Source organism: Petromyzon marinus, chromosome 28 (assembly GCF_048934315.1).
Source record: "Petromyzon marinus isolate PM22_M1 ecotype Great Lakes invasive population chromosome 28, UKy_Petmar_22M1.pri1.0, whole genome shotgun sequence".
Classification (NCBI taxonomy): Eukaryota; Metazoa; Chordata; class Hyperoartia; order Petromyzontiformes; family Petromyzontidae; genus Petromyzon; species Petromyzon marinus.
This window is the reverse complement of record NC_133694.1, coordinates 9,370,300-9,397,922: the sequence shown is the minus strand read 5'-3', so window position 1 is coordinate 9,397,922 and position 27,623 is coordinate 9,370,300. Positions and strand designations below refer to the sequence as shown.

The 27,623-nt window shown below is 44.3% G+C and overlaps 1 protein-coding gene and 1 long non-coding RNA gene across 17 annotated transcripts in view; one reads left to right on the top strand and one right to left on the bottom strand.

Moving 5' to 3' along the window:
* The window catches only part of LOC116946800 (calmodulin-binding transcription activator 1-like), a 640,058-nt gene that overhangs the window by 69,906 nt on the left and 542,529 nt on the right, over positions 1–27,623 (bottom strand). The window lies entirely within an intron of this gene.
* LOC116946801 (uncharacterized) overlaps positions 24,667–27,623 on the top strand; it is a 30,323-nt gene continuing 27,366 nt past the window's right edge. For 3 of the 5 annotated variants that reach the window (XR_012945543.1, XR_012945542.1, XR_004403603.2), the window contains exons 1-2: positions 24,671–25,100; positions 25,532–25,663. This is a non-coding gene — a long non-coding RNA (uncharacterized LOC116946801). Of the gene's footprint in view, positions 25,101–25,531; positions 25,664–27,623 lie in introns of all 5 variants that reach the window. The other 2 variants (XR_004403604.2, XR_012945544.1) reach the window with 2 other exon arrangements.

The following is a 27,623-nucleotide window of genomic DNA, read 5'->3' as shown; positions in this document are numbered from 1 at the left end:
TGCGTTTTAGTACTTGCGTAAAACCTGATTGGGTAATGATTGAACTCCATTCTGGCGCCCGGCACTGGAAGGATTTAAATGGATGCCGAATCTCAGCCTGTTGGTGACCAACGCATGAAAAATGTGTACCGCAGAAATCCGCTTAATTCGTGCCTTCACAAACAACACGAGCAAGGGAAAGCCATGTAATGTGGAGGACAGTTGTGTCACAAAGGAGTTTGAGAATACTGCTTTAGATTGACCTGCGGGGAATAATCTCATGACAAAAATATTTCAAGTTCATTTGTATCTGATTTTGTTGGCCTCAGGCAGTCTTGGAACCTCAAATAAACTCATAAGATTGATGTGATCACTGTGTGTGGTTATAAATCAAGGCTTATAATTTATGGGCATATATATGGAAAATGTGAATAATTTCGATTGACAATTTATTTTTAGGTGACAAAACACCTATATTTTTCGCTTTGCTAATGTCAATATTATTATGATCATGATGATGATGGTACAATGACAGTATATATCATATCGTATTGACTCTGAAGAAAAGCAATTGTGCTTAGGCAGGGGCACAATGCTTGCAGCGATGATCATTGATGGATGAGACTGGCAACGGAATTCGCAACCCAAGGATGCCCATGGAGGAAACGAAGCGACGAGATCAGCTCACGTGCAGGGAGCGAGACCGAATGTGATGTCCTGGGACCACGAAGTATGGGGACGTCGCCGCGGTGGCGAGATGTTAACTACCTCGCCTGGTGTACAGGAGGTCGTGGGTTCGATCCAGACACTGAGGCCTGTTGTATACTTGGAATTTGCGTGCCTATCTCCCCGTGGTCACGTGGATTTTTCTCCAGGTCCTCCGGGTTTTTCTCTCCGCATTTGGAATCAACGTCCGTTTACAGTATTTAGCTACTATACATTTCACCATGGCAAGCCACTTCGTTGGGCTATCATTTGTGGCCCGGTCGCTTCTAAAAAATAACTACATAGCTCTGTAGGCCTTTCCTAAGGAAAATAAAAGTAATAAAAGTGTTGAATAGTTTCATTCAGCAGTGGTGAAAACATGGATGCCGTAGCAAGATTGTAAAAAAATGATATAGCAATGATAAAAGCGAAAAAAATAAAAATTGGCAGCATTGCACAATAATGGCACTCGCAAAAAAGAGTTGAGTTTTGATGGCTTCGGTAAACCTGCGCGAAGTGCTGCTTTAAGCACGGCTTTACACATGACAGATGGGATGCAAGATGGCCGCAGATTTTTTTTTTGTTTTGTTACAAAGAGTTTCAGAGTACTACTCTCCATCTCTTGGAAAATTCTCCTTTTGCTCTTCTCCCCGCAGGCCTCCCATCCTCCACATCAGCTGGAAGAATTGCAGGATAACCTGATGCTTTTGTGCTCAAATTAATAAAAATGTGAGGTACAAAGGATCAAGACACCTGGCTACAAAACACAAGTCTTAGCGAATGCACGTGTAATTTTGACCACTAAGCCGTCGTTTTTAATATTTTGCATTTGACAGCATTGTTCAAGCAGAGGCTAAACGCACTCTATATGATTACAGGTTTGTCGTGAGAAATGTATGTTGTCCACACATAAAATAGCTTATTCCTTCTGTCTTTTTTTACATATGCTACGTGTGCAGACACACCCACACACACATAAAACACTACATTCTCTGAAACTCTTTGTTAAAGGACAAAATAAATTAGTTCAGTGGCAAATGTATCTTATTGTCAAACACAAAAGCTTGGATAGAGTTGTCACCCAGAACTGGTCACTATACGTTTTAACTTCATCCGATTTGTGTATCTGCACTTGTTTGCAGTCACAAGTAGAGTCATTGGCATGGGTAAACACGGATAATAGGATCAACCCATAGGTTCCGTACATCAGTGCAGTCAAGAATAATGTCTCTCTACTGCTTTTTTTTCTTGGGGAAGTACAATGGCACAGGGTTTTAAATGTACCATATTTGACAAAGCATATCAAAGACATAATATGCCTTGATACTTTTTGCAGGAAGGCACATTTTAAGTGCTAATTATTATTATTGTTAATATGTATGGTACGTTGTGTTTTTACAAGTGCACTTTACAGAACACCACACACCTTTTATGTGCAAACATTTGCAATTGAACCTTAAGACTGCACATAAACCAAATCGTCAGCATGTGAGCAGATTACTAGGACATAAGGCCGATATAATAATTCACGTGCTTGACCCGAGTGAAATTGGGGAGTTTAGCGCTGCCAGCGTTCATTAGATTCACTGTCGATAGCTGTGATGGAAATGCACACGAGTCACTTGGCTAGACTTTAGCCAATTTAATCAAACATTTCAAACGTGCGATATTGCTGAAATTATTAAGTATCGTATGATCAGTTTTCTCTCTATCTCTTCTCCGACTTTTTCTTGCCTTAGGTTACAACTAGGTTCTTCTCTAGACCCTGTGTGTCCTGGCTGTTGGTGACCCTGTGTGTCCTGGCTGTTGGTGACCCTGTGTGTCCTGACTGTTGGTGACCCTGTGTGTCCTGACTGGTGGTGACCCTGTGTGTCCTGGATGGTAGTGACCCTGTGTGTCCTGGCTGGTGGTGACCCTGTGTGTCCTGACTGGTAGTGACCCTGTGTGCCCTGAATGTTGATGACCCTGTGTGTCCTGGCTGGTGGTGACCCTGTGTGTCCTGACTGGTAGTGACCCTGTGTGTCCTGGCTGGTGGTGACCCTGTGTGTCTTGACTGGTGGTGACCCTGTGTGTCCTGGCTGGTGGTGACCCTGTGTGTCCTGGCTGGTAGTGACCCTGTGTGTCCTGACTGGTAGTGACCCTGTGTGTCCTGGCTGTTGGTGACCCTGTGTGTCCTGACTGTTGGTGACCCTGTGTGTCCTGGCTGGTGGTGACCCTGTGTGTCCTGGCTGTTGGTGACCCTGTGTGTCCTGGCTGGTGGTGACCCTGTGTGTCCTGACTGGTAGTGACCCTGTGTGTCCTGACTGGTAGTGACCCTGTGTGTCCTGGCTGGTAGTGACCCTGTGTGTCCTGGCTGGTAGTGACCCTGTGTGTCCTGGCTGGTAGTGACCCTGTGTGTCCTAGCTGGTGGTGACCCTGTGTGTCCTGGCTGGTAGTGACCCTGTGTGTCCTGACTGGTGGTGACCCTATGTGTCCTGCATGGTAGTGACCCTGTGTGTCCTGACTGTTGGTGACCCTGTGTGTCCTGGCTGTTGGTGACCCTGTGTGTCCTGCATGGTAGTGACCCTGTGTGTCCTGGCTGGTGGTGACCCTGTGTGTCCTGGCTGTTGGTGACCCTGTGTGTCCTGGCTGTTGGTGACCCTGTGTGTCCTGACTGGTGGTGACCCTGTGTGTCCTGGCTGTTGGTGACCCTGTGTGTCCTGACTGGTAGTGACCCTGTGTGTCCTGGCTGGTGGTGACCCTGTGTGTCCTGGCTGGTAGTGACCCTGTGTGTCCTGCCTGGTAGTGACCCTGTGTGTCCTGGCTGGTAGTGACCCTGTGTGTCCTGACTGGTAGTGACCCTGTGTGTCCTGGCTGTTGGTGACCCTGTGTGTCCTGGCTGTTGGTGACCCTGTGTGTCCTGACTGGTGGTGACCCTGTGTGTCCTGGCTGGTAGTGACCCTGTGGGTCCTGACTGGTGGTGACCCTGTGTGTCCTGGCTGGTGGTGACCCTGTGTGTCCTGGCTGGTGGTGACCCTGTGTGTCCTGACTGGTGGTGACCCTGTGTGTCCTGGCTGTTGGTGACCCTGTGTGTCCTGGCTGTTGGTGACCCTGTGTGTCCTGACTGGTGGTGACCCTGTGTGTCCTGGCTGTTGGTGACCCTGTGTGTCCTGGCTGGTGGTGACCCTGTGTGTCCTGGATGGTGGTGATCCTGTGTGTCCTGGCTGGTAGTGACCCTGTGTGTCCTGGCTGGTAGTGACCCTGTGTGTCCTGACTGGTGGTGACCCTGTGTGTCCTGGCTGGTGGTGACCCTGTGTGTCTTGACTGGTGGTGACCCTGTGTGTCTTGACTGGTGGTGACCCTGTATGTCCTGGCTGTTGGTGACCTTGTGTGTCCTGGCTGGTAGTGACCCTGTGTGTCCTGGCTGGTGGTGACCCTGTGTGTCCTGCCTGGTAGTGACCCTGTATGTCCTGACTGGTAGTGACCCTGTATGTCCTGACTGGTGGTGACCCTGTGTGTCATGACTGTTGGTGACCCTGTGTGTCCTGGCTGGTAGTGACCCTGTGTGTGCTGGCTGGTGGTGACCCTGTGTGTCCTGGATGTTTTGTTACAAGTATAAAACAGATACAGTATTAAATTTTGATTTAAAGCTTTCGTGACTGCAGTAATTCATATTCTTAGTTTTTTCGGTAAAGTCACGTTGAAGAGAAACAACAAAATAACAAAATATATATAAAACAATAAGAATATAAAACAATGAGAATTTTTTTATTGTTTTATATATATTTTGTTATTTTGTTGTTTCTCTTCAACGTGACTTTACCGAAAAAACTAAGAATATGAGATACAGTATTGTCTGATACTACATTTTATTGCAGACATAGCCCCATTGTTTTCTTCCCAGTTCTATAAAACCGCACCCATTTTGGATCACGTGCATGTATACGCAGTCAAACGTTAAAAAACCTGAACCACATATTTGCATGCAAATAAACATTTAAAACCCGTGGCACACCACAGGGAGGGGAGTGGAGTTGGTCGCGCAAAAGGGAAGACAGGGAAAGATGAGCGGGAGTGGGAAGGGATGCCGGCACAGAAGGAAGTCCGCCAGACGGACAAAAGAGGGCATACACTGCTCAAGGCAAGCACCAGCAAGAAAGGAGGAGCACCGGGCAGGAAGGGGAGTAGGATGAATGGCTGGGCAAAGAAAGTTGGGTATGGGGGGGGGGTGATGGATGATGAAAGGGGTAAGAGAGAAGGAGAGAGAAGGAAGGGGGCGAGGATAAATAATCTGCACGTGTTTTCAAAGGGGGCAGGGAGAGGGGAAGGATTTAGAGTGGGGGCACACAGAATTTAAGCGGAATACGCATGGGATCTTTACTTTCCAGTATCAAAAGTATGAAAAATAAGAATAGGCTTTACCCTCTCTGGCAATAAAACGGGTACTAAGGTGTTCAAACACCAAATAGATACCTATTGTAAGGAAGACTGTCTCTGGTGTAGGCAAATCCGTTTCAAAGACAATGCATATATTATAATCAGAGCATTTATGTTTGCATGTTCACCACAAGTCCGTGTGGTTAATGCAGATATGATTCCTTGCAAAAGGTATCTACTTCGTGTTTCAACATCTTAACAACTGTTTTATTGCCAGAAAGGGTAAAACCTACTCTTATTTTTCAGAATTCAAGTGATTTACGGGAGGCTTGAGCCGATCAAGATATTCAGATGCAAGACTGTTAACCCAGTAGGTATGTGCACCCTCTGTAATTAATCAAATATAGCGGATTTTTTTTCCCGAAACAAATTTTATATCTTCCTATATAACTGTGGGGGGGGGGGGGATGTCAGCATTAAAACACCAGGAATAATAGTACACATCATTTTAACAGCCCTTATTCATAGAAGGTGTGTAATGACAAGATTTTACAGATTAATACAAGTATAAAGCTTGTCATTAAACAACATTGTGCGAGGTTCAGAGTAATTGTGGAAGTTAAGCAAAGTATACTCGTAAATGAATATAAATCTGCACAGCGTTGGTAACTAATGCATTCTTTTTTACACTGTACTATGCATATATCAGGACACATTTATATCTCTGTTATTCCTGGTAGAATATTGCTGAGTCTACATTAACCACTCATATCACAATGGATGTGTGCATTTATTTATAGGTATAGAGGAATGAAGGAATGCATTTTATTTTTTTGTTCTCTTCATTTTAACAATAGATTCCATGAAGTAGATTTTCTTGTAAGACATATCATATGTTGGCTCACTGACACGCACCATCATGACATGGTATGTCTGTAACCATATACGACAACTCTGAAGTTGGATCTCGTGACATGAGAAGCAAAACAAAGATGGGTTGGTCAATACTTGAATAACAATATCAGCACAGAAAGAAACGAAAAAACACATTTGACATTGCAATACAATTTGGTTGCTATTTTGGGATCTACGACCAAGGTGTGCCCGACTGAGTCGAACCGACAAAAATCTAAGCGAAGTTGAGCCTCGTTAAGAATTTGGGATGGATGATCACCAGGGCTTGCAGGGTGTTACAGGTGTGGGAGACTGTGTGGTGGCCAGGTGATGACAGCGACGAGTGTCGTTTTCCTTTGTATGCGTGCTGGGTTTTCTCTGGGCACTCCAAATTTTACACCCATATGCCCAACACTCATTTGCGGTATTGGCCAAACATCCCAATGTAAGACCCTTTCTTTATTGGTGTTTGAGACTATCCTGTGTGTGGCTGAAGAGTAACTTCTGATGAGACGGATGACTCCAGTGATTATCACTGTGTTTTACTTTTTGTAGTCTGATTGCATTGGATATATTATCCTCTGTGTGTCTCTGTGTTGTCTCTCTCTCTCTCTGCTTGTGTGTCTGTCTGTCTGTGTGTCCCCGTGTCTGTGTTTTGTCTCTCTCTCAAATTTAGCAATCTTTGGAAGAACGTAATCAACCAGGTAAGGTGCTGACTGTTGTGTTAGCCGACTCTCTGTGCTGGATTGCATTGTATTTCTAAGTTCACTAGGTTTGTTTTCTACCTGATGACGACGGCTTGTGTTGCAATCGAAACGTCGTATTATATTATTTAATTTATTTTCTCTCTGTGTGACTTTACCGAAAGAACCAAAGAGTATATTATCCTATATAAATCACTGACATTGTTATTATTATATCAATGCCAGTGATATAATAAGAGGGCGCCAAGGTGGCGAGATGTTCACTTCCTCGCCTGGTATACAGGAGGTTGTTGGTTGGATCCCGACCCTGACTCCCGCGGTCACGTGGATTTTTCTCCGGGTCCTCTGGTTTTCCCTCCACATTGAGAAACGTGCGTTTAGAGTATTTGGCTGCGATAAATTTACACATGGTAAGCCACTTCGTTGGACTATAATTTGTGGCCAGGTCACTTTCTGAAAAAGAGCTGTATAGCTCATGGGGCCTTACCTGGTAAACTAAAACCATAGTTTAATAGATTGTTTAATATTCTTAGCTCTTTCGGTAAAGTCACGTTGAAGGGAAACAATAAAATATATTGTTATATATATTTTATTATTTTATTGTTTCCCTTCAACGTGACTTAACCGAAAGAGCTAAGAATATGAATTACTGCAGTCACGAAAGCTTTAAATCAAAAGATTGTTTAATAGTTTAATATCTGAACTGGAGCCCAACTAATCCTACAGCACTTATGTAGGGGTCCATTCATTGAGATGTTAAGCTAAGTTTACGTCCATTAAGTCAACATTAATGATCCTGCAGTACTCTCCGGCAGAGAAAAGCATTGTTATTGTCAAAGTGCTGGCTGAAATCCCAGTGCAGGTCTATAAAATCTCTGACAGGGACACGTGTTTCCCATCCGGTTTATTCATCCAACATAGCATCAAATGGTCATTTTTTAATTAGATTGAATCACCTCATGATGCATATTCAGTTGCATATTCAGTTGCAAGCAGTGTTTAGGACTTGTGTACGCATGAGACTACCATGTTTTTGTTAATGATTGATTTCTAATAAAAAAAAACTACAAGGACAACGTTCAGTTCATAAGGACCAAAAATGAAACATGTAATTGTGATCTAAGGTGCATGTAACTTCACATATGAATGGATCCAAAATGTGTCGTTATTTCCGGGACTTTCAGGACCGTTGTATTGTGATTGACGGATGCATTTTTTGTTATCAACAATATCGATGTGAATTTCAGAGCTAAACAATATAACCCAAATGGCAATCTCACAGGGCATGTCATAACACATTAAATTAGCCCTTAACAGATATTAGTGTTGCATAGTGCAGGTTTACCTTCATCATGGGACCTTTTTGCAAAGGTTTTCATAAACAGTGAACTCCAGAAACGCTTAGGCTGTATTTTTTTGTTTAGATAAGTGCAAAGCAGCTTCTCTGATTCAAAACAACTTTCAACCCTGAACATTTAAATCGCACTTTATCAGGAAGCATAAACTATGCAAATGTCTAGATTCAGAAAGGGTGTCAGTGGCCACTGTATGAATAATCATGCTTTATCAGAAAGCGTAAAAACTTGGTAAATATTAATGAAAGTCACCAATCAAAGCAATTCATTCAAATTCACTAAATGTAGCTGTTTTATCGGCAGCATTTATATGCAGCATAAATACATGCATAATGATTCGTGATAGGAAACATTCATAGCTTAAAGATTAAGCAACACGTCGTTGTTTTGTGCTTATATTTGTAGGCTGTTGGAAAGATTAGAAGTGACAAAATGAAGCAAGTCAGAAATTACAATTACTCGTTATTGTGAAAAATGAATGAACATCAAACTTAAACAATCTATCAGGACACTTGGTTGGCACCCGCAGAGATCCTCGGTCTGAATATCGGCAGCCACCTCTGATTTAACTGGATTTTCTAAAAAAGGCTGCTGTACATTTCCACATGATAAGCCACATCGTTGAGCTCTCATTTGTGGCAAGGTCGCTTCTGAAAAATAGCTATGGATAGATCAGTGGGCTTTACCTTGTAAAATAAAAAAAGTGTGTAGTGGGTATGGTCTCAGCCCAGTCACCAATGACTCCTCAGGGAATAACAAATATACATCTCAATTTGACCATCATGCGATTCACGTTTCTCTGTAGCAGTGCATGTTGGACAGTGTACCCCGAGAATGGTCGCTTGAAGGAGAACCTCAGAACTAGTTCAGTGGTATCTGCTTCCACGAGCTATTCTCTAACTGCTCTGTGCGAGCTCTAAAATTAATTATGTCTCGTGAATATGGATGAATTGTACATTTCGTGAATAGATTATATGAATTAATTGTACGTCTCGTGACATTTTGGCCATTGCACAATTGAAATTAAAATTAACCCCCCCCCCCCATGAAAAATCCACAAAACAAAATCCTACAATACTTCAAATACATTCCACCCCCTTTGTAAAGGATACATTTTTATGTGTTAATATGAGAAGCTGCTTTGATCTCATTAAGTATGTTTAAAGACTTTCACTCCCAACATAATATACGTACCATAGCAGAGACTTAACTTCACCCAATTAAATATTAATTCATACAAAGGCTCTGTTGTCCACATAAACAGAATGGCAGTGTTATATTATTAAAATCATATTTAAATTCTTTCCCTGCTTGAGGCTGAGATTAGAACCAATATACTTTACTCTACAACAGAATACTTTAATGTAAATCCATCCCTTGTAGTGTACAAGGAATGCAATTTAGATTATATATAACAGTAGTGCAGCGCTCTTTATCCGGTGAAAAAAACTACGTAATAGGTCTAAAAAATCCTTTAAGAATTGTTGGGGCAAGTGTTGTTAGCGAGCACCTATTTGGGTTACTACAGTACACAAAGGCGTGGGTGTGGGATCAGAACCGTTCCGAAATGACCTTCTGCTACATTTCTAAGACCACTGGTAACCCTGCTCGGTGGCCCAAGAATGGCCTATTATTGCTCCAGGTTCATCAGCACAGCCTGGATCCGTGTCCCAAACACTCTGAGGGTGCATAATGCTCCAAGGAGTCTGCTCCTCTGTCCACTGCTGTACCTTACCTCTCCATACCCTCTGTGGCCAGGAGGCGAGCGTCCTCCGCCTTGACCCCGTGATGTGGTCGTTTGTGTTTTTTAAGGTCAGTCAGGGTACAAATGTGCAGCTTGATTACGAAGGTGATCTCCTGAGCATCCCCTTTTCTTCCCGAGCCCACTTCGGTGTTGTGTTGTTCCCAGAAGAGGAGACTGCTGAGCAATGTGGGACGAGCTTCATAATATACGTTTTTGGGTTCGATAGCGTAAGTATTAAATGTGTCGTAACCCTCCACCACCCGACACAGCCAATTAGTAAGCGATAAATCACGTAAACAAAACGCCAATAAGTTACTACTCAATTTGAGTACTCAAATTGTAAATATTGTGGATTTACCCTCCAAACACACTGGTGGGCTGAAGTAGTAACTAATTGGCATTTTGTTTACGTGGCAAATCCCTTACTGTTATGAATAATATTGGTCGCGAAAGCCTACGTGTTAAACTGGGACTAGCTGGCAAGCCCTGTTTGAGAACTAGGCCCGCACAATTCCAGGTGGCTTGTGGAAACACGGGCATCGGTTTCCCCACTGCCCAATATTCACATCACACTTGGTCATCAGCCGTGATCAATACACTTGCTGAATGAAGGCCTCCCCGAGCCGTCATCATCTCTAACGATCCTACGGTGGAACAAATCTGCCTCGTACCCGGCGTTCGAGCAGATTCCATCGCTCCATCCTGTGGGGGGTCGTCCGATCGGGGGTGATGCCTCCTTTGGCCGCCCCTCCATCGTTATTCTCGCCCATGAGCCATTGTCCCTTCGTGAGGCGCGACTCGCCCAAGCCCACTTGGATGTTCTTCGCAGTCGAGATGATGTCTCTACTAACTTCTGTTTCTTCCCCGATCTGTGCATTCCTATTTCTGTCTCTCGATCTAATCCAAGCATGGCTCCCTCCATGTTTGAAAACTAATTTCTTTAGAACTGTTTTTTGTGTTTAGTTTGTTGTCCTTCTCCCGCACCTCCGATGAGCATGATTGGCTACGTACGGTGCGGAAGGCGTTCAACATACATACATGTACACTCTCCAGGTTTTCGTCAATTGTATGTCAATGGCCATGTTACTTGTCCATCACATCATACCAGGGAATATGTACTCGATAACCATTTTTAGGCCTTAGGCAGCTTCAGATTCCAAATGCAGATATTGAGCTTTGACCAAGAATCGACACAGGTACACAAAAACACCAATCTCTTAGTGATGTTACCGATGTTACCATGGTGGTGGCGATGATACCATAGTACTTGCACCAGGTTAAGTGCACTTTTAAACCCCACATGAAGTAGTAGCGAAGGCTCGCAGAAAGATGGTTAAGGACAAGACACGGGTGTTACGGATATTTAATGACTAAAGTGATTGGTAGGTGCACCACTCACACTCCACAAACGTACGGTGTTGTATGCATGTTTAAACTTATTACGCAGCCAACCGTGCTAATCGGAGGTGCGGGTAAGGACAACAATTCTAGATTTGAAGCTTTCGTGACTGCAAGGATTCATGCTCTTTGATTTTTTCGGTAAAGCCACGTAGGTAGAATAAAATAAGATAAAAGAAAACAAATAAATTAAATCACGACGTTACGGAGGCAACACAAGCTTCCGTCTTCAGGTGGGACAGTCACAGCAGAATAGCTGTATCAAGTGAGTAGCTCTGAGACGACCGGGATTATATACAGGTTAAGAGGGGGGGGGGGGGAGGAGCCAGAAAGGGACGTGGGTGGGGGGGAGGGCTGAGTTAAGCCGCCTTTTGTTATGTTACAGGGGGTGTTCGGGGGGAGCGATGGCGCGCTGCACGAAAGCAATTACAACCCCATTTTTGTTGGACAGCAATGGCAATGGCTGTACAATTATAAGGCAGCTAAAGTTTGACTTGGGTACCCCTATGGGCTCCCCCCCTTGTCACCAGTGATAGCCAATTTGAATCAGACGCCATCCAGACATCCACCTATGGAAGAGATATGTGGATGACACTTTCGTCATCTGGCCACATGGCCTCCCAGCATTGAACCATTTCCTAAACCACATTAATTCCAGACACCCATCCATAAAATTCACCATGGAAGTGGAGAAAGATGGCAAGCTGCCATTCTTGGATGTTCTGTTTGAGAGAAGGATCAATGGCTCTTCGGGACATTCTGTTTACAAGAAGTCCACCCACACAGACTCCTACTTGAAGCCTGATTCCCACCACCACCCGACTCAAAATAATTCTCTCATCAAAACATTATACCATAGGGCTCATTGCATTTCTGACCAACACCACCTGGCCAGTGAATTAAAACATGTACATCTGGCCCTCAAGATGAACGGATACTCTGACCGTACTATCTGCCAAGCTGTTTCTACCACCATACAGAAACAACCACTTGAGACTCCGATCAAAATCATCATGTTACCATACATAGCAGGCGTTACCAACAATATTTCCAAAATTCTAAACAAACACAAGATCCAGGTCTGGTTCAATACAGTACACAAAATCCGTGATCTGATCCCATCCGTAAAGGATGTCATTCCTGACTTACAGTACCCCGGTGTTTACAAATTGAGTTGTACCTGTGGTGACTGCTATATCGGGGAGACGAAACGGCATTTCTGACCGAATCCGCGAGCACAAATCAGATTTGAAACACGGCAGAACGAATTCTTCAGCCGTGGATGATCATTGTCTCAACACAGCGGGTTCTCATGAGATTTTTTCTCTGATACCAAAGTTCTCTGCAAACCTCCCAGTTATTACCAAAGATTTGTCCATGAAGCCATCCAGGTATACAAACATAGACACAACTTCAACCGAGAGGATGGTTTCAAATTGAGCAACCATTGGAAAGATGTTATAAACCAAGTCAAACGTTAGTTGCCTTATAATTGTACAGCCATTTCCATTACTCTCAGTGGGTTGTATGTCAAACTTTAGCTGCCTTATAATTGTACAGCCATTGCCATTGCTGTCCAACAAAAATGGGGTTGTAATTGCTTTCATGCAGCGCGCCATCGCTCCCCCCGAACACCCCCTGCAACATAACAAAAGGCGGCTTAACTCAGCCCTCCCCCCCACCCACGTCCCTTTCTGGCTCCTCCCCCACTCTTAACCTGTATATAATCCTGGTAATCTCAGAGCTACCCACTTGATACAGCTATTCTGCTGTGACTGTCCCACCTGAAGACGGAAGCTTGTGTTGCCTCCGAAACGTCGTGATTTAATTTAGTTGTTTTATTTTATTTTATTCTACTTACGTCACTTTACCGAAAAAAACAAAGAGTATAAGGACAACAAATTAAACACGCGCAAAAAAAACACACTTTCCTGGAATGCATAACTGCAGATGTATTCATGATGAGTATGAATCTCTTATCACTGTTTACCTCTCTCGCCTGCTTTTTCCAAGAGCTAAATTTAGCGGTGACACGATCAGATAACAAAAAATTCCCACAAGCAGCTTTTAAGCAATGCAAGTTGACAACGGACGATGTTTGCCGAGCGCATTGACGCAGAGTGCGCAAATTCCTGTTGAACCCATTTGACTTCTCCAAGTTACACGTGTGCATATGATATTGACCAGTGTACTCGAGCCTGCGACGACTTAACATTATTTGTTTGCAATGGGATGTGGCAGTGATTTTGTTTTTGCTATTAGTCACTAATCTGCTCAAAGAGTGTTGATAGCGTGTACAAAAAAAGGAAGTTAAAATAATACTACAAACCAGTTTCATTCTTCTATCGGTTGCTGCACATCTTCAACAGGGCGTTCATTTATTTATTTACGAGTGTTAAGAGTGTGCGGTTTCAAAATACTAAATACAATACTGTCGGGAAAATAAATACAACTTTGTTTCTAACAATGCAATGCATGCATGCGTGGCCAGCTGAGAAACATCCTGACAGGGACACGGAAGAGGTTACTCCATTAGAAGAAAAGCAGAAAAGCCAACTGCACAAAAGGTGTGAGCAGAAAGACGCATTCACGCTCAGACAGACTGCAGCACGCGAACACGGACGGGCAGGGGAGGGGGAAGCCACAATCTCTGCACCGCGCAACAACGGTGCGAGTGGGGAATGACGAGAAAATAATCAAACTGGTGACAAGAATGGTAGCCAAGAAATCGCGTGCATGAGCGTACGGCGATTGGTGAGATGGAGCGATAAAAGTGGCGCATCAAAAGGAGCGCGAATGAATACGACGACACGAGAAGAGGCAAACAATAATAATGCTTCATCCAACTGGAGGGGACGGAAGAGAGAATGACCGATTGTGACTAAATACAGCTTGTTCGCCTAACATTCTCCGTTTAAACCGATACAAAAGAAGATTACGGCACGATTTGCAAATGTTATTTTCTGCGTTTGTCCACATTTGGTATTTTGTCAACAAAATCGTACGCTCGCTCGCTCGCCCACGACGCTGTTTGTCGCCTATTGCAAAGCAATCGGTCCACCCCGAGAGAACGCTGCAGAGAGCAGCGTGACGTAATGCGCATTTCACGCCGGACAGAGGAGGCCCCCCCCCACCACCAAACAACCTCCGCTCACTGCGGATGGGGGGGGGGGGTCTGCCGCACAACAAAGCCACACGCAACTCTGATGCAGCGTGTGGCTCGGAGGACACGCGACGGACAACGCGGATGCTTGCAACTAACGCACGCGCGCGCGCGCCAGTGGACATTTCAACTGGAAGGGAAATATATATTTTAACCCACATCTCGGCTATATTCACACGTGGGTAAGAGAGGCGGCGCGTTGAATCGGCTCGTCTCGCTTCTCTCTCGCGCGCGGTGACGGGTAACAACAAGCCTCGTTCCTGCGGTGGTCTTGATGACAGAAAAAAAAGCGGCCGGAAAATAGAAACAACACAGCGTTGTAAATCTTCTAAAGTGTGTGTGTGTGGGGGGGGATACTTTAAGAACTTGATGAGACCAGGTATACTCCTGCACACACCGTTTTATTCTTAGCAAACATTTCCACTGCTGCGAGTTAATTATTTTTTTTTCTCTCTACCCCGGCAGCATTCCACCCCGTTGCCACATATACGGACTGGGGCAGTCCGGCCATCCACAAGCCCCCCCCCCTCCCCTAGCCCCCCCTTTTCCATCTCCCGCCCCCCGAAAGCAACCCACCCTCCACCAGCCCCCCCCCCCACATCCCTTACCCCACCACTGCAGGTCAATTAAAGCCTCAAAATAATCACCCCCCCCCCCCTTGTCTCACTGCAGTGGTAACTAATACTAGCGCAGTGCCACCAATGCCGCTGGAGCATGCAGGCACGCCGCAGCCAATGGGGAGGCAGGGGCGAAGCAGCTGTTGCGGGCACATCCAGCGAGTCCATGACAAGTGGGTCAATCCTCCTCCTCCTCCTCCGGAGCGCGTGCACCACGGCATTACGTCTGCGCGTGCGTGATGCGTCGACACACGCGCAACGCGTGTGTGCGCGTGCGCGCGCGTGCTCACGGCCAACACCGATGACGATTATCTGAACCGGTCATGGGTCCATCCCCTAGGTAGACTCAGCCTCAATTGAGTGTGTAAAACATCGCCACTGGGGGAGACAAAGGCGGTCGGGCGTGGTGCCGGCCACCCACCCCTCTCGTGTACCGTTCCGGCCTTCAAAGGCACTGCTCGCTAACAGCACTTGCCCCAACAGTCTGTTAAGGCTACACGGGGGATCTTTGTCTTTGTGTGCGTAGTGGTGCCCGTGCCCGGCCTTCATAGGGGTTGCTGCTACTCGCTAACAGCACTTGCCCCAACAGTCTGTTAAGGCTACACGGTGGAGAGGAGGGGGAGAGGTCTTTGTCTTTGTTGTGTCGGCGCGCGCCGTCGTCACTCGCCGCACTAAATGAACGCTTTATCGACTTTCGCTTGCCACGATCATTAACATGACAAAGAACGCCGGGCTATCAACCTCTAACCCCCCGATTATAAATACAAATAACGCAGGACGGACGTTGAACATTTTGTACGAGCCCACCAGCCGCAGGCGAGCAACACGTATATTGTGATACAATAAAGGAAGGGCATGCGCACTCTTATACGGGGACGGGCATTAAGAACAGCTTGCGTTGAGTAATATTACGTAAGTTTTAATCTGCACCGCGCGCATATTTCTTGATGAGTTAATTTACAGGTCCGGTCGCGTCGTGGGACTCCGCTAATAAACTCGACGACGACGAAACGAACACGCGCGCAAATGTTCGCGCATGCGCTTGCGTGCAAAGATCATCATTCTCTCTCTCTCGTCGTCGTTGTTGAAGCTAACGACGCACAAACGCGGTGCCACGTCCTCCCCCCCCCCAAAAAAAATAATAATTCGCTGAGCAGCGGCGATGGCTACCGACCGCCACCGCAGCAGCGCGTCGTCGTCACCCGCTTCGCGTTGGTGGGGAAATCGCGTGGCGTGTGACGTTCTTGGGGGGGGGGGCAGCGCTCAACTCGTCCGCTTGTTAACGCCGCGACCTGGGTATAAACCCGAGCGCGTTAGCACCACGGGCTCCGTCGCCCCCCCCCCTCCCCTCCGCATTGAATGGACAGGCACGCCGCGTTATACGCCGCACTTGGCGCACAATGGCGCAGCTAGGGGGGGGTTAACCCATTGTTCCCCGCGTTGGATAGCCTTCGCAAATTATGAATTATCATTTGCGCGATTTAACCTCGGGAAAAAAGCTGTCGAAGTCCGTTGGCATTCAGAGGAAATGCGGTGGAATGTCAGTGACCATTACACACAGATGCTCCACTGGCTGCGGTATAAGGGACAGCGAGGCTCCAAGGCACACGAACGTGAGTTCGGATCCGGGTCAGAGTCAACGGAAACCATCATTCTTCCACGGCCGGTGAAATGCGCACCACCTGGGGAGACCATGGGGGTGAGGGGTTTGGGGTTGTCTTAAAGAGACATGGGACACAATCACAGGGAATGTGAAATGCCCACCTTTATTGCTCGGGACGACCAACACAAGTCACTACTGTCCAACACTCGTTTTAGCATGCGGGAAACTGTGGAAGAGGGAAAACGGGTAAAAAAAGGCAGACGGACGGATGGACAGATAGACTGGCAAAGAGACAGATGGATGGACCAATAAACTGGGCAGAGATGCAGCTGGACAGGGTATAAAGGATGTACAGCGTTGTACCGTGAGGTCTGAGCGCCACATACGTGCGGTCTCCTTGGACCCATGAATCCCGTGATGTATGTAACGTCAAGACATTAGAAAGGCGTATCGAACGGAACCACACTCGTATCCCATTCACTGAACGTCTGCAAACGGTAGAGCCATGCATGGATGCGTGGACGTTGAGTTCAACTTTACATTGCCCCTTCAGAAGGAAAAATGTACTGTTCAGAGCAGAAAAAATATATTTTCCTTTATTAAGTCAAATGCCCTGGAGCATTCTTCACAGAAATTCACCTATATTTCAATGTCATCGCCACTTACGTACATGCAAAATTGTAGCCTCTAGACAAAATAATGCACTTAAATTATTTTTATGTTATACCGTAATGATATTTCCAGCAACATTAGGACAGCAATCTGTGGGGAAATAAAAAAGATCTAAGTTTTCGAATTAAAGATATCTCATTATCATCATCAGCCATGGTCAATCAAATCAAGACATGGTCAATCTCTTGCAGGATGAAGACTTCCCCAAGTTGCTCGCTCAATGCAGCGATGTGATAGCCCTCTCATGAGGGATACAAAATAAATCTGCAAGGAATTCGTAAATAGAATGTAGACTTTATCTTCATTGTATTTGTTAATGCTCTGTATGAAAAAAAAAGTTATCCTGTATAGCCTTCACAGAGACTGTTGGGGCAAGTGCTGTCAGCGAGCACCTATGAAGGCCAGGATGGTAATTAGTTTAGGCAACCCCTGTGCAGCTACTAGAGGTATCACCATTCACTCCGAATTGTGAAAAATGTATTAAATTGTGACGAGGGAACCATCAGAATCTACTCATTGGCATCATGTGCCGATGTCAACGACAATGTCATCCTCACAGCGGCCTTTGATTCGCCATTGAACAAAGATGGTCAGTGCATCGCACGCTTTCGTATGCGCTTCTGCGGCGGTCTGGAACGCTCTTCTTTCCGATATTAGGAAGCCACTGAAGCGATGCACTTTTAAATCTAGATTGAAAACTCATTTAGTTTTTGTGTGTTTAATTTGTTGTCCTTCCCCCGCACCTTCCATTAGTATGGTTGGCTACGTACGGCTCGAAAAAAGCTCAACATATGTACTTTATACACCAAGACCACTGTCCAAGGTACAGCCTATATAGATGACTGGAGCACCTATGAAGACCGGCACATCCAGGGGTGCATAGACTTTGTCTCCTCAGTGGCGATGTTAACACCACACCAGGTATTTGATGCTGAGTCGACATAGGTGAGGCTCAGGATTGGTTCAGGTGTTCCGTCACTGGTCTTGGCCATGAGCAGGAATCAAACTCGCCTCGCCAGGTTTGCAGTGCAGCGCAATAACTGCAACACTACCACTCCCTACAATGCTCTATATACACGGCCAAACACATAGACGATGAATCTCATCATGGGACCTCCTTTGCCAGTACCAAAAGATGAGAATAGGTTTTCCCATTTTTTCTGGCAACAAAACAGGTGTTAAGATGTTAAAACACCAAACTGAACTCTTTTACAAGCAATGAGTAGGAACCATGGTGTGGACCAATCAGTTTCAAAGACAATGCATATATTATCAGACTATGTTTTTTGTTTGCATTTTGACCACAAGTATTGTGGTTAATACAGACATGATTCATTGTAAAAGGTTTCAGTTTGGTGTTTTAACATCTTAACACGTGTTTTGTTGCCAAAAAAAGGGGAAAACCTATTCTCACACGATGAATCTCCTTTACAGCACATCTGGGCCGCAAACAAGGATTTTTTTTTCTATTTGAAACTTACGATGGCCGTTTTTTTACATTTGGTAAATTTCCACCATAACTACATCCTTTAGCAAAACAAGAAATGAAAGAATCTTGATTTGAAGCTTTCGTGACTGCAGGAATCCATACTCCTTGGTTCTTTCGGTAAAGTCACGTAGGTAACTACGTGATAGTAAAGAAATAAATTAAACTAAAGCAAGTACATTAAGGGCACTGCTGGAATTGAATAAACGTTAGCCTGCTTAAAGTTAAACTATTATAAAATGTGGAACAGCAAACCTGCTGCAGAGACACGTTCAATCCAAAACCTTGGATGAATTCCCATTATAGACATAAGCAGGCCATTGCATGGAAATTGGCACAGCCAAATTCATATTATCGTGCTACACGTCATTTTCCATACAATATTACTCTGTCAGGCATATGTTGGGCAGAAATGCTCATTACAGTGTAGTGTAAACATGCACACCATTAACATCGGTGTGAATGCGTGACCATGTGGGGTTTATTGTTTTGCCAATGTGTGGATATGTTTAAAGGGGATGGAATATATTATTTCTACATTATAAACAATTGACAAATTTAAGACTGTAAAAAATATACATAATGTAAAGGAGAAACCGTGCAATGACTTGCTCATGCCACTGCTGCAAAAGGGCCTACACCATTGATACCCCTATCAATGGTATTTGGCCTACTACTCCTCTCGGCCAGATGTCTGAGAAGAGATGGGAATACTCACATTTGTATCCCACCACACGCGACCTACCGATTGACTAACGGTGGTGCACCCATTCCTACTGCTGGCTGTACAGAGGTGGAGAGATATAAGAAAGTTGTCCATTCTTTCAAGTGCCGCACTGAAAGACTGAACCAGCGACCTCCAGTGTGCCATAAACACCTCAGCAGCATGCGGATGGTGATTATTTAATGCGTTACCTGGAATGCCCCTCTTAAAGTGCTTGCTGATGACATATACAATACATTTTTAATCTTTGATATGCTAAATAAATTTACCATGCAAAAAAACACGGAAAGAGTGTAGCAGTCCTTCCACATATATGATAATTGTCTTATCAGTGCACAAAGGTTTGTGTTAAGTACAATATATACACATGTAGAATTTGCAGCAGCTCCATTCTATATATTAAAAAACAAACACAAATGGGTTCTGCCACATGGGGACAAATAAATACACATTAAATAATAAACACAATATACCTAGTCAAATAGGTTCAACATAAATATCCATTAATAATCTAAATGTCGTGATTGACATTCACAAGTGAAGGTAAGGTAGCCTGAAACCAAGTCATCTGTGCCTGTGCACATGTTTGCCAAACCTCCTCAAGGGAATTCCATGAAATTTACTCAATGGCAACAGATGAGAGATAGATGAGACTATCAATCAAACGCCCAACCAAAATATCTGGTAAAGTCACAGCAAATGGCAAATTCCTTGCAGATTAATGAAAACCACTCTGGCAATTTGCAACAGATGATATATGTTACCACCAGAACACCTGATAATAAACAATGTGTATTGCCGAGTATACAATGTTGTGTTTTCAAGTCATTGTTAATTACCTGCAATCCATGAATGTGCATAATCATTGCACCATGCGTGTAAACATACACGTGTAAATTAATTGGCCAATGCGTGTGCAAGTATAATTATATCGTGTAAATATGCTCAATTGATTTGTGTTGCAGGAATGCTGTGGCACCCTCAAATGCTGTTTTTCTTTGGTTTATTGCCAGCCCTGTTAATGTCATGCACATACAGCCTATGTGAGCTCCACTGTACTTGAGAGTCTTGCTGCCATCAGTGTCAATTTCAGGTCTGACTCACTGGTGTGTAAAGTGATTTATTCCGTAAAAGCATCGCCAGGAGTGTTAGGATTAATATTTGCGGAAGTGCAATTATGACGGGTCAGGAGACCACCACTAAAAGCACGGGGTAATAGTTCAGCTTGCACGCAGTGGCATCTGCAGAAATCATTTAAAATGTTAAGACGGCAAAAAACGAAAACACCTTGAAAAATTGCACGATAATTAAATGTTAATATGCAATTAAATTATGCAGAGAGAAACCTAGAAAGAAGTCCTGCTTTAGATTACCAGCCTGGTAATTATATATATATAAAATGTATTACATTCTGGGAAATTAAATCATGCTGCTTTACAACATTTATAAAAGTCAACAGAAATAAAGTACAAAGCATCTGTATCTGGTTCGTATGCACTAATCAAACCTACTCTGCATCACCTAAGAAAGATGGGGAGGCAATTAAGGTATATAGTCGTTTGTAAATCCACTGCTGGATGAATATACGTGAAACATGTGGTAGTCATCATGGGGATTGTTTGACCATACTTCACCACCTTGGTCAGTGCAAGTTGGTGAAAGGTGGGTGGGGAAGCCCCAGGACTGCTTCAGAATACATTTTTTTTAAGGCGAGCAGGTTATTTGGAGCAAAGTCGTAAAGGAAGTTGAAGAAATAACGGCACCAGCTATCTCAATTGATCGTGTTCATTAGTTCCTACAGGCAGAACGTGTTTATATTTTGTTCAAAGTATATTGGTCCATGGGGACAGTGTTCCTTTAAAGTTTAATTGCAAAGGCTGGTATTAGTACTGAATGAATGCATTTACAAGCTGAACAGACCGCAGCAATGTCAGTACATCTCGGTGACATTTACACAATCATCTGAGTACAATGGAGGCAAAATTGCATGGCCACTCCTTTGGATGGCATTTTCTAAACGTTAAGAGATTCTTCATTATACGGCATCGAACGCCATTTTTGTTAATCATGACGATAAAGAGGAAATTGTGCATTCAGAGGCATTATTGTACATGTATATACAGTGTAGGTGAAGGACTTATTGTGTCTTGCATTCATGGCTCAATGCTACAGAGCCATGGTTATTTTCTGATGTCATGCGAAAATTGCTTCTCCGAGATGATATGCTGAGATGATTCCTTACGCCCATTTCTTTACCACTGTAAGCTGCTCTTCAAGAGGAAAGAAGTGACAGGTTTACAGAGACATATCAAACATCTAACATCACAGTGCATACACAAAGATGACCACCATCCCCAAGGATGCTTCACTTTGGTTTCCTTTGCCCGGTATTCTTCACAAAGGATGTGTTCAAACTTAACTGAAACTATAAAGATTTTTTTTTTTACCAGGTAATGCCCACCGAGAAGCAACCTGGCCACAAATGATAGCTCAACGAAGTGGCTTATCACGTGGAATTTTATAGCAGCCAAACACTCTAAATGCGTGGTGATGTTGATTCTAACCGTGGAGGGTAAAACCGGAGGACCTCGAGAAAACTCCACGCGACCACGGGGAGAACATGCAAAATCCAAATGTACAGGCGTCAGGGTCGGGGTCAATCCCACGACTTCCTGTATACCAGGTGAGGTAGTTAAAACATTTCTTGTGTCAAGTCCACAAATATATTTTATAGTTCGGATCACAATTGTACCAGTGTAAAAGGAAATTGTTGGACCTTACAAGAAAGATCCTTAGGCTACTCAATAAAATAGATAATGTGGTTTTGTGTTCTGTGGCAGTATTATTGGTATTTTGGTCTCATCTGAAGTACATGTACGTTGTAATATGATTAAGACTTTTAATAAATGAATAACCCGACTGTGGAGTTGTCCTTTATAATATATGCTCAAAACAACCAAGGTTAATTGACGTGTTTATGCAGTGCACACACTTCACCTGGTATTTTACTGTTATTTATAGATGTTGCTCATGAAATCACTGATCTTTACATCAGAGCAGCTTCCTTAAGCCCTGCTCTGTTGGAGAGATGATGAGTTACATCCGGCAGATAACCTCAATTCGGAATGCAATGGCACACCATTGCTTTCTTAAAATAAAACCTGGGATTCTTTACGACTGTGGGATTCAGACCCCTCAGTTAGGAGGCTTGCATTGACCTTCCAAAATGGAGCGGCGTTTTTTTAAAAATCTCCGTTAAATAAGTTGCACGCAACGAGAGTGCCCAAAAGCACGGGATAACAAATGGAGCTAAGCCACCTGTTGGATCAGCCCAAAAGGGTATATTTATTTAATAATAAAAAATATATATTGTTATAATCCACAAGACGAACTGTACATGGTGTCTTGGGTGGCCAATCACGTGACGTGCGAGTCTGTTTGGTGTCGGGTGCAGAGGCATTGAACCCTGACCCACTGATTTACCCGCCTGCTGCTTCATATACCAACACCACGAGCCCGAGCACATTGTCCTGGGGACCAAAATAGATGGCACATTTAAACTATGAATATGCAGTCCAGGCTTTCCTGAAAACACTGGATGTTAAGCCAGCTGGCACAACTAAATAATCTAGTGTCTTCCATATTTTATATTTTGCTTGAAACTTTGCAGGGCACTGCCTTTCAATGAAGCAATTTTCTTGGTCCATTATGGAATTCGTGGGCTTTGTATGTACATCTTTTTTCATCTTTCACAGCTGTACAGAGCTGTTCTTATTCCATGAAATATTGAATTTAGCAGTCGGCGTAATTTAAATAAAGAGGACATTTCTGTCAGATTTATGCTAAGAGTATACAATGGAAAATTTTATCTCTCATTAAATCGGTACAACTTGCTTTTCAAGAGTGCCCAATGGCACATACCGTTATTTAAACGAGCCTGACGTAGTTTTTAATTCTGCCAGCGTTACGACACCTCCATTAGCCACACCATCAACTCGGATTGCAGAACAAGCTCTGTCCCACTGGGAATTCAACAAGGAGGTCATTTCCACATGTGTCAATAACCACGAGCAAGTGTGAGACACTGAACTACATGTCATTCAAATATTTTAAAACATGTCAATGAAACTCAATTGCACACATTTTTTAAAAAATTGTAGAATAAAAAATGCCCCCCCCCCCTCCACTCGATACAATAGTGGTAACCCGTTTAGGTGGAATTCAGTTATTCTTAATAACGATACAAAAAAAATCAAATACAGCTGGTAAGATTATTAAACACCAAATAGACACCTAGTATACTGGCAGAAAAGGATCCCATAGGAATAAGCTCAAGAGCGCCTGGGTCAGTGTTTTGAATTGAAGTGACTTTGGCAGTCAGTTAGTTACCTGTTCCGCAAAAAAAAAACTTCATCTACCGGCGCTCACACAATTCGACACACGTGTGTCTGTGCCAAACAAAAAAAAACACACAACCACGCAACAGGTACGTTGCAATAGCGGGGAATTCGGTAGCGCAACAGTGACGGAGACAAAGAGACGGGGTGCATGCGATTCAAAGACGGGCAAGCGAGCAAAACGACGCGAGCACGCAAACAAAATCGCATCAAGCACCGTCCAACATTTATTTTACCGCGGCCAAAATCGCCTTCGACATGCCGATCTATATCATGCACGAACGTAAACGACTCCGAGTTGGGTGAACGTTGGACGAATCAGCCGAGCCGGCGCGTGCGTTAACGAACAACGATGGAGACACACGAGAGAGGAAAACGTCGAAATAATCGGCAATTTAAAAGAAAAAAACGACTCGGATGAGTGCATAACAAATGCAGTACCTGCGAGCAAAAGAGCAGTCAACTCCAGATGTGAAAACACAAGGCGAGTTTTCGCATGCTCCAACAACGCACACACGCGCACTCAATTTCGCACCCTTCGCACAAAAGGCATACAATCGCTAACACGTTCAATGAAGGCTCCGACACGCGGCACAGAGGACACGCACATTAACAGTTGCGTTCATATTAAGACGACGGCTATCGCGACGGACAAAGGGACCCGTCGGATAGCGGCAGCGCGCGGTTGCCCGATACACAACATCGGCTCCAATAGCCGCACGGAGGAGAAGACTGCAGCGACACACCCCCCCAAACGGTGAGACAAAGGAAACTGAATTCGCATGTCGTCACTCTCCCCAAACCCCTGACTCACAAGTGGTGCAGTGCAGGGTTCTCTGAACGTTGCCATGGAAACGCACAACCACATGCACACTGGCAAGCCTGCACCAACGCACGCGCGCACAGGCACACGTGCACGCGACCGGCTCGCGTGCACGCGCGTGCGTGCGCGCGTACGCGTGCGTGCGAGCGCGCGCGCGCACTAACGGGCACGCGTACGCGAGCAAGCCACTCGCCATCCCACTGCACCACACAGAACACAATTACCTTCTTGTTTCTCACTTGGCTCCATATGTCGATCACCCGGCTTATGTATTTTTTTTTTCAATTTTAGTCGATCATCGCTGAAGAAATTATTTTGTTTTCGTCCGTCTTATACTTTTGTCCTCCGCACTCTTTTTTTTTGTATATCCAACTCGCGCAAAAGTCAAAAGATTGAGTGCACAAGTGGATATTTTTTTTGTTTTCCACCAGAGTTATTAGTTCGGCAATCTTCACAGCGCAAGTCTTGAGCTGCAGGTCGGTACGTACAATTGTGTTCAATTTCGCTCTGTTCGCCGTCTCACATTTGCGCACACTGCTCAGCGGTGCTCCCAGAGCATCGTCACGCGTTGGGTGCACTTGGCAAAAGTTAAAGCGCACTCTCCAAACAATGTCGCGTCTTAACGTGCACAAGCGCTTGCCTCCCCCCCCCCCGCGCCTTAACTTAAAAATAGCGGTCGTCGAAAAACGGTCCACAACATCCGGATACTTCACACGATGCCAAGCATCGACCGCCTAAAACTTGAATTGTCTTCGGATGAAAAGTCTTCGAAATCCGTACAGGAGAGCCAGGTCCTATTTTGCACGAGGCAAAGCTTTGGGAAAAAAAAAATCTTAACGCGCGCTTCGCCACGCACGCTGGGACCGGCACGTGGATTACCACGCGCAAAACTTGAGCGTCTTTATCCGCAGGCAGGATCGCAAAATTGTCAGCCGGACGCCGCTTCCTCCTATACCCCGCGATCGAGAGCGCTTCGAGAGGTCAGCTGGAGAATAAAGAGGAAGACTACAGCTGTCCACACTGACGAGCAGACATTTCCGAGGGTACTGGCTGCACGTTATGCTTTTTCCCCCCACTCTCAGGCTCTCTCCCTCTCCCCCACCACCACCCCCCCCCCATCTCTCTCTCCCCCTTTTTCTTCCCTGCCTCTCCCATTCCCCCTCCCCTAGGATTCCCTGCAGTATTGCAGAGGCCCGAGATCTGCATTATGACAAATCAAGCCTTCGAGAGCAATGATACAACTGGCCCCCAAGATTTATAAATAGACAAGCTGCAGGAGCTATGCTCCACATCAAAGACCACCCCCCCCCCCATGCCTGTCACATTGAGCGTGCCACCACAACCCAAACTCGGCCCCACACGCTTGAGCCATCAACATCCTAAAATGTACCATTCATTGTGCACCCACCGCGCCAAGGGAGGAAGGCACAAGGCACTGTGGATTGCATTGCACCCGAATTAATTATACCCACCGATATAACGGGAAATGCTAGAAGAAAAAAAAATCACGATTTATATATTATCATGCTTTTTGTTTAAAAAATTATATATATGATGGGGAACTCCCTCCCCACTAACTAAAAAAAAATCAAACACAATTACGCAATTTAAAAAAAACACTCGCTTCCGTAAACTCGGAAATAAGCTAATGAAAATCTGCACCACGTAACCCTAAAGAATTAAAACAGGGTTTTGGGTGATGAATTTACATCCGTTATACTGTTTTTTTTCAGTCTCACAATGATCTCACCATAACAGCGTGAACAAAATTATTCCTTTTCAAAAGCATCTCATTGCACGTAAAGGTGATTTGTTAACTGGACATGGATTCAGATGAACTGGCCATGGATTCAGATGAACTGGCCATGTAAACCAGCACTGACCTCGATGGCTTGGACATCCATTCCATATTATCCGTTCCCTGATGTTCACAGCAGCCTCGATCACTCACTAGCCTTCCAGCTTGCTGGCGGTATGGATATAGCCATAACAGTATAAATAACAATGAAGAAAAGGCCTTTACTACACCACTAGCAATTCCAGTCAGTCCATGAGAGAATTAGAAATAAGATTTTGAAGCCACCATAAATACAACTTAAAAAATTAAACCAAACCAATGGTCACTTGGAATATATTATCAATGTTTTAAAACTGCTTGTGTTAAACACACTGTAATGTAATACTGTAATTGAATATTTCAATGACACGTTATTTACATTGTATTTTCGCATTAGGTGTGTAGATTTAATGCAATTAACTAACCAATACGTCAGCCAAACCGTGTTGCAAATGGCATAGGTTAATATTTCAAGGCAAATATTACACCGATAAGGTGACAGGGGTAGTGTTTGCCAACCATCCCAAACTGATCTTAGTGTAGCAGAGACTCTAACAAATATGCATAATGGCTTCACTAGGTTTAGCCAACAGCAATTGAAATTCGCAATCCTTCCCTCATCTAGAAACTAAACAAGGAACGTTAAAAAAATCCAGCATTCAATCCAAAATAAAACCAGATTAAACATCAAAACTGTTCATTAATTGCAAACGAAATTAACACGACACTGTGTGCCACTAATATGCAAATTAAATAAGAATTAGGTTAACTCCAAATTCATCAAAATAGTGCAGTCTCGCCCCCACTTCACTTTTTGAATCGTACCCAGCAGTGTTTGTTACACTTATTCATGATCATGGCACGCGATGCAATCGACCGATTCTCTGAATGCAACGTTGCGTATTTAGATCAGTGTAACACGGACTTGGTAGCCCAGAAAATCTAAGGAGGATAACGTCTGGATAGAATAGATTGATCTCTGAGATTTGGGATTTAAATCCTACTCTACTCCAGGACTTCGTATAATAAGTACTCTAAGCTTCTTTTGTACAGTAAGTCTTGTGTGATGATATTTGCCCTGAAAATACAACTACATGTGGTGTGTATGTTCTGTTTCTTATAAAAGGGGTTTACATAAATGCGTCTGATGCTGACTCTCAATTGTC